At 46.3% G+C, this 11420-nt stretch overlaps 1 protein-coding gene across 1 annotated transcript in view; it reads left to right on the top strand.

Moving 5' to 3' along the window:
• The first annotated feature begins 9435 nt into the window (after positions 1–9435).
• LOC126536288 (ras association domain-containing protein 10) overlaps positions 9436–11420 on the top strand; it is a 56572-nt gene continuing 54587 nt past the window's right edge. Inside the window, exon 1 of the mRNA XM_050183189.3 lies at positions 9436–10305. The gene's annotated coding sequence lies outside the window, so the exon portion shown is untranslated. The remainder of the gene's footprint in view (positions 10306–11420) is intronic.

Here is an 11420-nt window from a genome sequence, read left to right as displayed (position 1 = left end):
GCGGATAATGCGCGCGCAGTTGATTCGGTCCGTGGGAGATGCATCCTCGTCCATGCATGCAGGACAGCTCGGAGACGGCCAAGCTGCCGCACGAAATCTCGACCCGTGCGGCCTGTCTCCGAAGCGGACGGTGTCAGTGAACTGCGACTGCGCTTCGAGGACGGCAACGTTGCTGCATCCATGCAAAGCCTGCAACTGAATGCGGACGTTGAACCATTGCAGTGTAGTGTGGGCTATACATGCATGCCAGTTCTTGCTGTTTGTTAACGGGGTGCTCACGTCCTAGTTTCATACGTCGAATCGGCTGCGTAGATGAAATGAGAACAGCGGACCATCGCCTGTCCCGTTTTTCATTACCTCTGACCTTTAAGGGGCCGGAAGAAAGGGTGGGAGTAGGGCTGGCATAGCCCATTCGTGAACACAGCAACTATTTCGCTCAACATCTTTTTCGCTGAACTCGCCACCTCCGTGTTCTACAATGGTCACCTGTTCAAGGACTGACCGAGCTCAACGATACCTAGCTTCGGTTATATGACAAGAAAACGGAGTATTTCAGCTAGATACGGAAATAAACACACAGAAGCGCCCGCTGAAGTCTGTTGGGAATGACATTATCTCTCATCAATGACAGATCAGTGAGCTAAATGTGGGAATTTGCACCCTTCGTTTCATTTAGTATAGCCGCCGAGCACAGTGCAGGACTCTTCGCATGTAATTTAATGTTATGGCGTGCAACTCTCCATTTGTTACGTCATTCCTCCATGAGAGAGAGGCAGAGACTATGTCTAATGGTATTTGGAGAGTTTAGCCTAGCTACTGGTTAGGCATCACGTGTTAACGCGATGGCAAATGGAACGAATCAGAATTGAGCCGCATTGGAACGCTCAGATGTCGCTCGGTCGTACGGGCAAGAAGGAAGCTAGCATTGCAGAGGCAAGGATGGCACCCGTGCTTGCACGGGAGCTTTCTTTTTTTCTCCTAGCTACATCCTCAGTAACTTTTCTTTTCGGTCTGTCTAGCAATGCGACAAACGACCACTGAACAACTAGCATACGTTGTGGCTCGTGCTTTCTGGCTTCCGACTGTTTATCGCGAATGCAGAGAAGCCTCGACGGGGCAGTTTATTTTTATTCACGTACTGGCAACCGCCGCTCTATTTTTCGATATCAGTTCTCTCGGAACACTTCTTTCCTCTGTGGGCAATCTCCGTCCATAGATCGCCTGGAACGTGTCCAGCCATATAACGTGCCCATTAATGTCCAATCTGCGATAGCGACCCGGTGTCTTTATGGCGTCGGCGTTGGTCGTAATAGGGCGCTTCGAATGGGAACATCGCGATAAAGGAGTGCATGAAGCGTCGCATAGTTAGTCACGAAGTCAATGACCACTGACAGCTGCAAAACGCAGATCTTACTTAACTCAGCTTGCTTAATTGTTTCGATACCCTACGGTAAAGTAGTGTACACGTGAAAGAGGGCGTTCCTGTACCTTTCCGCAGTCAACGCATTTCAAAACGCATGGCATCTATAGAAACGCATGGCATCTATGATCCTCCAACAGTTCCTAATAATGACGTCACCAGAAGATAAAATCATGTGGCATTTATTGATCAAGAGTGGTTATACAGGAGATGTCTCTAAAAGCCAACGTTTCATCAAGATGACTTGGTTCTTGCTTTGTTGCATTTCTTGTTAGACCCCTGTCGGTCTTTCACGACTCCATCTTCCTATGTGCCTCTATTTAGTTGGCAGTACTGGAATTTGCCGGTGAAGTACTCAGGGCAACAGCACTGTCAGATCCGTAACGTCTGTGAGACCTATAGTTGATAATCGGCTTCGTTCGTGACCATTAATGCAGCTTTGCGCTTATGCACATTGCGGCCTCGAACGCTTCTAACACACGTTGCGGCAAGTTTCCGAAGATGCGCGACGACCTGCCCGTCAAAGTGTGTCGCGATTAAGAAGCTTTACCATGGTTCCCCCCTTTTCAGACACAAGTGGAAGGTAAGCGTTCGAACGTTTACCTTGCACTTGTGCTTGAAAAGGGGGGAACTGCGTGGAAACCACGACATTTGACCAAAGTTTGCTACGTCTAAAAAAAAAAGTTTCTAATAACAGTGACTGTTAGGAGCACTTTTCACTTTCACTTTATTCCTATTTAGAGTTTTCTTCACAAGATCTGAAAAGAAAGCTATGGGCTAAAATCTAAAGGCGTACACCTGCACCTGACAGAGGATCTTAACCCAGTGCAATATGTATACTCTAAACCACATCTGCGACATGCTGATATTCATTATACATACACAATGCTGAAAGCTACAAAATAAATCATAACTGAAGTGGCTATACATGTTAATAAGGATAATAAAAAGCTTTCAAATGTTGAGCAAGGTACAAGACATCTACGTAAATGGTTAGGCAAAAATACAAAACAGGGGGGGGGGGGGGGGGGGGGTAGGAGAAACAAGGCAGTCGCCCCTCCCATTTCAACCGGTGCATAATCTCTCGAAAAGCGAATAGTACTGCTGCACTTACATAGAGTAAAACATGCACTTGTGATCAATTATATTTGCGCACCTATTGAAACGAGGACGGTGGAAAGAGAGATACAAGTGAAGTTTACACTTGTGCCTGTCGTTCTTCTGTCCTCGTTCCAAGTGGTGCGCAAATAACATTGATCATGAATTGTAACCAACTAGCCCAAACCAGTACCATTCTGTGTTTATGATAGTAACTTATGAGTAGGTGCCTTTTGAAACCTTTTAGTGACACCGTCTGCGTCACCTCCTTTAGTAAGCTATCATTCTGATTTAGAATATATGGAATCTGATGTTTTAAACTTTACAAACCGTAATTCGTTCGTTGTCTTCGTAGTCAGTAAAGTACTTTTCTAAAACTGAAGCCTTTGTTCCTGTAGAGATAAGTTTCTTGAAATGTATGGTAGGCTCTCTCTATTCGACTATACATATGTAGCTCCTATCTTACGCGGGTACAGTTTCTTAGTACCTTATAGGTTATAATAAGAAATACATTTTTTGTGCTTTCACTAAAGCTCAAGTTCTCAAGAGCACGAATTGAGTTATCTTGTCGAAAGATTAATTGTCTGATATTTGTAAGAGTGGTCGTACCCCAGACTAGCAAACAATATTATTAATAGGACTTGATCATTGAATAATAAAACGTAATTTTTAACTTAGCTGGAATTCGAAGACGTATTTTCCATAGAAAACATACAACCTTTGATAGCTTAAGCTTCCAATAATTGACATGTACGTTTCAAGATAAGTGCTCATGAAAATGGACACCCAAATATTTTGTGCTGCTTACAGGACTTACGATACCGTCTCAAAACTTTATATTATTATTACTCCTGGTAGGAACATTTCGAGCTATAAATATTATGTATTTTGTTTTTTTAATGTTCAGTTCAAGCTGTGTTGCTTCTAGCCACAAGAAAAGCTGCTTCAGCCAAGCATTAGCCTTAGAAATTATATTATCTTAGTTGGAATCACTGAAAACTATATTAATATCGGCCGCGCGTAGAGCACAATATCACCGATATGTGGTATTTTGCATATATAATTTATACAGAACAAATATCGCAATGGTTCCATTATAGAGCCCTGTGGAACACCCATAGCTATTGCCTTTTGATCAGAAAAGACCTCCCCTGATATAACATATTGCTCATGCATTCTCACGAAGCTAGTAATTAAATTTAGTGCATGTCTTATGATACCATAGCACTTTATCTTCTTTAACAATACTAAATGTATCACTGAATCAAGGCCTTTCTTATGTCTAGAAATATTCCCAACGTGTATAGTTTCTTTTTCACTATATTGAACGAGGCTCCCTTTTATGCCATGCAATCAAGGCTAGCTGCGCAAATTTGTTCTTTGGGAACCCAAAATGCCGTGCAGACATACCTCGAGTGTTTACTAAGAAGTCTACTAATTGCATAAGGGTTTCACGTTCTCTTACATTTGAAAATATGCCTAAAACGTTTTGCTTACGCACTGAATTATTCACTTTACTAAAGTTTCCGAAAATTGGAAAATCAAAGCATTATGTTTGAAGTGTACGTGCATACGATGTAGTGTCAGATATGGCAATTTTCTTAATCGCAAATACCAGGACGTCTAAATTTAGCGAAGAAGATTGATGCGAGTAGAATGTACACTACTTTTGCAATATAAAGCTTGTACTAAGAATTTGTGAATAGGGCTCTTGCAAATCTTATGCACGTAAACGCGTTAACAATTTAATATTTAATCTGAGCTCTTTACGAATATGCTTCGTTCGGCAGCTCTAGACAGTCTAAGAGACGTAGTTTACCGAATTCTTATACCTGTTCTGGAACAGAGTCGGTGCTTCAATCGTTTATTTATTTATTTATTTATTTATTTATTTATTTATTTATTTATTTATTTATTTATTTATTTTTATTCATCAATTTCTGGCAATCTTCTGTGAAAGACGAAGGCCTATATACGTAATAGAATCTGGGGCTCAGTCTCAAATACAAGTTTCATTCAAATCGGTTTTGCAGTTGCCTAATGGCTTTATTTTCTTTTTAGCTTCTTATTTAGTTGAATAGGGCAATCCTGGTTTGGCCCTGAGCTTAAGCTTCATCTCAAGGCGTCGACACCCATTCGCATTCGAGGAGTTTTAGCGTCGACGAGTCGTATGGACGTGACGATGCCTTGCCCTTCTGTCTCCATCCGCAACAAGGAACCAAACATGTCCTGTTGCTGGTGTTTTTACCTCTTCGTCATCATGACATCCGCAGAAGTGAAGAACTAGCCCTTAGAAATGCATTTCAGAGGGGTAAGGGGAATAGATGTTTATATCGTACATGATCCTGTACTTTGTACGCCTGTTGCAGTATAAACATGGCGCGGCTGATTTCATCATATCATGTACAACGGAACAGCCGTTTGACAACAGCGACCTGTAACAGCTCATGCTGTTACAACAACAGCAACAACAACAACAACAACAACAACAACAATAATAATAATAATAATAATAATAATAATAATAATAATAACAATAATATTCAACCAATCATTCATGTTTATTTAACGTGCCCAGGAACAACCCTAAGGTGTGAGCGCTGGCGCACGCATATATTAAAATCCAAATAAAAAACACTGCAGGGGAATATAATTTAAAAAAACAATTAATAAAATGAACAATTTTGAAAAGAAGAGAGTACATACCACAGAGCGCACTATAAATGTAAAAGGAAAAGGAGGAGAAAGGCAGTTTAACAATGCATGAGACTATGACAGAATAAGGCAAATCTCGGAGAGGAACGACGAGAGCAAGTTAGGAAAAATATCAAGTTCATGAAAATAAGCGTTATAAAGACACTGTATTCTGTGGACGGTTGCGTGTTGTTAATGACAGGCAGGGACATGGAAAAGTCGATTTTCTCTGGTGATATTGCGCCGAATACGAAACATGATACAACTGAGGAGTTCGGGATAGATGAGGATACCGTGAAGGAATTTGAAGAGAAGCAGAAGGTCAGCGTGATTATATCGGGAGCAAAGGGCAATGACAATAATCCAGCAGTGTTAAAACAAGGTCCAATGTCAGTGTTTGCAAAGTGGTGATGATATATGCTCAGAAACATTTTCTGGACTCGATCTATAGTGTCACTGTTGGATCTGTAAAAGCCATTCCACACGACCAACGCATATTCAAGTTGAGGAAGACAGATAGTTGTATACAACTTGCGGAACGGTGTAGGAGACTTGCATTCCCTAGATAGCCTGCAAACAGAGCCAAGCGAGCGCATACCCCGCATAGCAACGCGTTTAGTGTGAGCAGAAAAGTGTAAGAACGAGAATAAAGGGGCTTAACCGAGGGGTCCGATATTTTTATTAATCATGTAATGCGAAGCCAACACACAAAGACACCAAGGAAAACATAAGGGAAACTACTTGTACTTAATAATTGAATTAAACAAATGATAAATTAATGGCAGTGAAAGTCGATGAAAGAACAACTTGCCGCAGGTGGGGAACGTTCCTGCGTCTTCGCATTACGCGTGCGATGCTCTAATCAATTGAGCTGCCGCGGCGCGGTTTCCCCATCCACTTTCTTGGGTATTTATGTACTACTACTAGAACTAACCTTGGGAGTCTGACAATAGTTCTGCGGAAACCCGCAATGTGGAGAAAAGTAATTAATAAAGGGAAAATGAGACATTCACCTGTTGGCAGCAATTGCTACGAACGGGTGGATGTCTCATTTTCCCTTTATTAACCTTGGGAGTGTTAGCCAGCGCCACCACTCAGAAACGTTAGCGGCGGACATGGAACATCCTTTCTGCTGCAGCTGTCACGAGTATGTGATCTTTCTGGGTGAAGACGAGTGGTCAATAAAACCGCACATGCTACCTGAAGGCATCAATGTTGCTGTATTCGATACCCTCGCTATGTAAGAACGAGAAGAAAAGGGGTTAACCGAGGGGCCCGATTTTTATTAAACATATAATTAGAAGCCAACAAACAGACTTTTTTAGCCCACCTTGCTCTAATTTCTACCAACCTTAGACCACCTTAATCCAATTTCGGGAGTGGTGCAGGTCGGTTTTTTGTGTGAGCCACGGCGTCCATCCGACGCCGTGGCTGTTCACCGTGGCACTTAGCAGTGCGAGTCGCGGCACGTACAGAGCCGGAAGCGTGACGTCATGACTTGGTCATCTGGGTGTTGGTACCATCGAATGACAACGCCGGATTTTCCGCTTCGTGTGGCATATGACGCTTCCGCAATGAAAATATTGTGCGACCGACGGTGGAACCGAACTTCGGCCGACGAGCTCAGCGACTCGGTGCTCGAACCGTTAGGCCACGATCCTAAGCGAGCCAGAGGGTCGTGTGCGCCCCGTGCAATATCCTCGTTTTCTTTCCTTGCGACAGCTCGCGCTCTGAGCTCCCACCACCATACTCAATCCACTCAAGCATGATGGTCCATCTGGTATCTGGCAGGGTACTATGTCGGGCGAGTTGGCGCATAGCTAACAAAGGTATTGTGGCGCAGTGTAAAATAACGTACGGAAGAAGCGCCGTCTCCTTCTGTCGTCTCCTTTATTTTTCTTCCGTATCTTATTTTACATTGCGCGGCAATATCTTTATTAACCATCTGGTATCGCTTTGCGGAACCCCAAACATTGCTACATAGCCCGGTACCTGCAAAATGCTTCGCATAACATTGATTACCATAGTACGTCGGATCTGCACGATGTTCTTGCATAAATTGCGGTGATACTGGCTTAGGAACTTTGATTAGATAGAGAGCGTCACCTCCGACATCAGACAAAGGCCGACAAAGGTCTTACAGTCACTCAGTGATGCGCGTGACACGCTCGTGTCTACCCTTTGTGCACAGCGTAGTAGGTGGCAACATAATAATGCAGTGGCAAATGTTCTCTTTCAATGTGAACTTCTTTCAATATCGTCGTCTGTCGGGGGGAACTATTATTTGGACCACGTTTCTTTTACAAACCCTATTCATTCGTAATTTGAATGACGCGCTGTGTGACGGACCATCAATCATACGAAGATGAGAGTCTATTGCCCTTCGGACAGCATTAGGGCCCAGCTATGTCACAGACCCTCTGCAGAAGAGAAGATTCTGGGAGCGTGGTCCCGCGCGTCTGCGAAGCCTCAGAAACGCTGTTGTGTTTCTTGAGATTGATCAGCCTACATGACCCCTTGCGACGGACGCTTCATTGTGTGTGCGTGCGTGCGTGCGTGCGTGTGTGTGTGTGTGTGTGTGTGTGTGTGTGTGTGTGTGTGTGTGTGTGTGTGCGTGTGTGTGCGTGTGCGTGCGTGCGTGCGTGCGTGCGTGCGTGTGTGTGTGTGTGTGTGTGTGTGTGTGTGTGTGTGTGTGTGTGTGTGTGTGTGTGTGTGTGTGTGTGTGTGTGCGCGCGCGTACGTACATACTGTGAAATTTACTTCTCCCCGACTTTTCATATTTCACCCTTTCCCCGTGCAGGGTAGCCAGCCTGGTTACTCTCTCTGCCTTTTCCTCATCACTTATCTCTCCAGAGACACAATGAGGGGCAGATGCAGTGTGTTTTTGTAGGCGTAGCTTGTACTGAATGATCGTCGTGAGGAGAGTTTGCGTCTGCTCGCCCCCTGTTATAATAATGGTTTCGCAATGAAATTTGCACGAGCTCCTTCTTTATTTTCTTTCTTTTTTTGTTTGTCTCACTACAAAAGCTTGTTGTTGTTGCTGTTATAACGTTTGTAAGATAATAAAAAGTTTTCGCCCCCAGGAAGCGGGTTCATCAGGGCGGGTGGAGGGACAGTTCAGATATTATTGACCAGTGGGCTTGTGACCGAGTGTTCCTCCGTTATCTGCATTAGCGCAAGCTCTTGGGCCCGTTGGTGCATGCTGAACTTGAAAAAGGGGTACCAGCGAAACACAAAGGACGCGCACACAAGGAAAAGGCGTTACTGTACTTTCGAGGTGTTATCTGCACCTGTACTTTCAAGGTGTTATCTATGTACATGTCTTTGGAGGGGTTGAAGATGCGCATGCGACGGAGGTTATGTGCCGCAATGTGAATTCCAATAAAGTACAGTTGAAAGTCCAGCGTCCGTCCGTGTCTAACACCTTTTCCTTGTGTGCGCGTCCTTTGTGTTTCGCTGGTACCCCTTTTTCAAGTTCCTCCGTTATCGCCAGCGCAGCTTTGCCAACGTTGAGAACTGTGGAAAAGCAATGATTCGAATTGACAGGGGTGCTCTCATTCCGGGCTATAGTGCCTGTAATAATACTACGCCCGCATCAGGAACTATGCGAGAGAACGATGCACCTATATCGTCTGTTCGCTCCTCCCTCATTTCTCGCTCCATTTGACCGGAGGACCGTCGAAGATTTCGGACTAGTCGCGCTGGGTGTCCACCGAGTGCCGCTCGAAAAACGCTACGTCACGAGCGAGCGTGTGCAGTATTCCCTGCACGCACCATTGTTGCGTCACGGTTGGATTCCGATGCGGCCGCGTATCAATGAGGGACGCATGCTGGGAAAGGAGGAAGACGACGCTAGGGCGGCGGCGATAATGAGAGCGCGCGCCAGTCCCCTCACCCCCCTTCCCCGGTACCCGGTCTTAATAAATCCGTGCAGTGACGTCCGAGCTTTGGCTGGCATTAGCTAATCGCAGGCGCTGAATATTTGAATCAAAAGAAGGTCGTTTGCAGACCTAACAATTTATGTGTTGTCACTGGTCGCGAGCTCGTGCGCTGGCTAATATCCTGTGTGCCCTCCCTCAATCAGGTATAGTTCTAACGTCACGTTCAAACATCTTCGTCGACTCGGAAACGAAACACTGCACCTTTTTCCTTAGAGAGAGGGGGTATAAGAGCGATAGGGGGACCTTCTTTCCGACACTTACTAAAATCCCCCACCGGATGCTCGTCTCTGCGTCTTCAACGAAAGGTGGAGGAGGGGAAGTTGGTCGGGTGGCGGAGGGAAATCCCGTCGCCGTGCGGTCTCGCGTCGTAAGAAACGTCTACAAGCTGGCGATGGCCGCGCTTCGCTGCTGACTCGCCGTGCGGCAGGTTCACTCGCTTGCTGCGAAGTGATGGTGCGTGAGCCTCCACGAGGCGAGCAACACCGCTCTCGCTGTTGCCTCTGAGGGGGCTTCCAATGGGAGACCGCCCTCGACGTCGGCGACGCAACCTGGCTTCCCTTCCCTCCTCTCGCCGTTCCCCTCGCTCGTGGGTCGCCCGGGGACTCTCGGAACAGCTTATTCACGTCGGACAAGATTTCCGTTCGGCGGCCTCCGCCTGTTTCAGAATCGCGGCGGGAGGGCGAACTGCCGCGGACAAGCACTTTCGGCACAGTTGCGCTCCGAACAACCAGATCGGCGGCCGGTCCGCTCGCAGCTCTCTCGTGCGGGACTTGCTCGTGCTGCCTTCGCTGGTGGTGTGCTGGTGGGCTGCTCGCGTATCGCACCTCGCTCCCTTGCCACCCTTCTGAGTGTCGGGGCCCTTCTGCTGTGATGCGCCGGTTCTTCGGAGGATACTGCCACCGCGTCGTCGCTAGCAGACGACGACCGTGTGTGTGTGTTCGCTGCCGTTGACGTCTTCTGCTTCATCGGTTGCTGCAGCGCGACGTCAGCTTTTTTGCTTTCTTTTTTTTTCCCCGTTCCGTGATATTTTCCTGTGCTGGGAAAAATGAGTGCGCCGGAGCTCTTGACTACGTTCTTCGACAACGCCGTTGACACCTGAAAGTTTCTCCTGAAAGAACCATTTCCGTACGAAGACGGCACGTCCTTTCCAAGGTAAGTGCGCGCGCTGTACGTCTTCGCCTCCCTTTAGGGCGCGCGGACAGTCACACGATGGATTCAGTCGTAGCTCGTGCAACCACTCTGTAGAAGCCGTGTCATGGTGCCGAATGATTGCCCAGAAGTCGACTATTCTTGATTTCATGTTCCCTTCTTTTCTTCTTTCTTCTTTTTTCGTTCAAGGCCTGACTCCGAAAGACTTATCGTTCCGAATAGCGCGTGCACCACACTTTGTTCTCACGCTTTCTATGAGTGCCTGCAAAACCTACGTCATCATGGTGAAAATGCATGCACTCTCTTATCATACAAAGAAAACCAATAAACAGCTCGTACTCGTAAATCGCGTAATCCTGTACATTTCTGTCCATTTCTGTCGACGCCGCGAAGCAACGACAGAAGGTCTCTTCAAGCGCAAACTTCGTTTGAAAACGATCTCCGATCCTTATGCTTCATGCTTGCACTCCAGCTCCTAGACTTCTTCGTCGCCCGTCTGAACATGATGACGACAAAACGTTTATTCACTAAGGATACGGCACTTTGGCCTGCACTTTGAAGGGTGTGACAGAAAGGGGGTATTTCGCTGAGAAGAAAGCTTTCTACCAGGAGCGGTATCTACAACCGGAGCAGTTAGTCCCGACTCCCTGGCGAAAACCGAGTGTCACAGGCCGCCCACCGGTCGGATGCATTCCACGCACCGGCGATCTCTTCCTGCCGAAGGCGTCCTTTGCTTGTCAAATTTTGCTTGCGTGTGGCTGGCAGTCCCAAATGAGATTCTGCGCGATGGGTCTCACGGTCTCGCCGCACTCAGGGCAGGTGAATAACTCGATGTTGTCTGGCTACCGTTTTTTGGTAGAGCGCTGGTGCTTCGCTGTGAAGGAATTAGCTATGTACCCACGATGCTTTTATAGCGTTAGTTTGATTAGAAGTTAGCTTCAATCTCTTTCTGCGCAAGCAAGATCCTACAACGTACGGAAATGGTCGTACGTGTTGCCAGGCGTCCGGTTGTCAGTTTGGATGGAGGCCTGCACGGTGCTGTTACCAGTAGCTACGCTGTCGATAAACATTCCTCTCCTGAACATCCATATAAAGAAAGTAGCGTGGACATGGAATCG

Source organism: Dermacentor andersoni, chromosome 4, assembly GCF_023375885.2.
Source record: "Dermacentor andersoni chromosome 4, qqDerAnde1_hic_scaffold, whole genome shotgun sequence".
NCBI classification, from domain to species: domain Eukaryota; kingdom Metazoa; phylum Arthropoda; class Arachnida; order Ixodida; family Ixodidae; genus Dermacentor; species Dermacentor andersoni.
The sequence above is the reverse complement of the archived record's forward strand: the minus strand, read 5'-3'. Positions and strand labels throughout refer to the sequence as shown.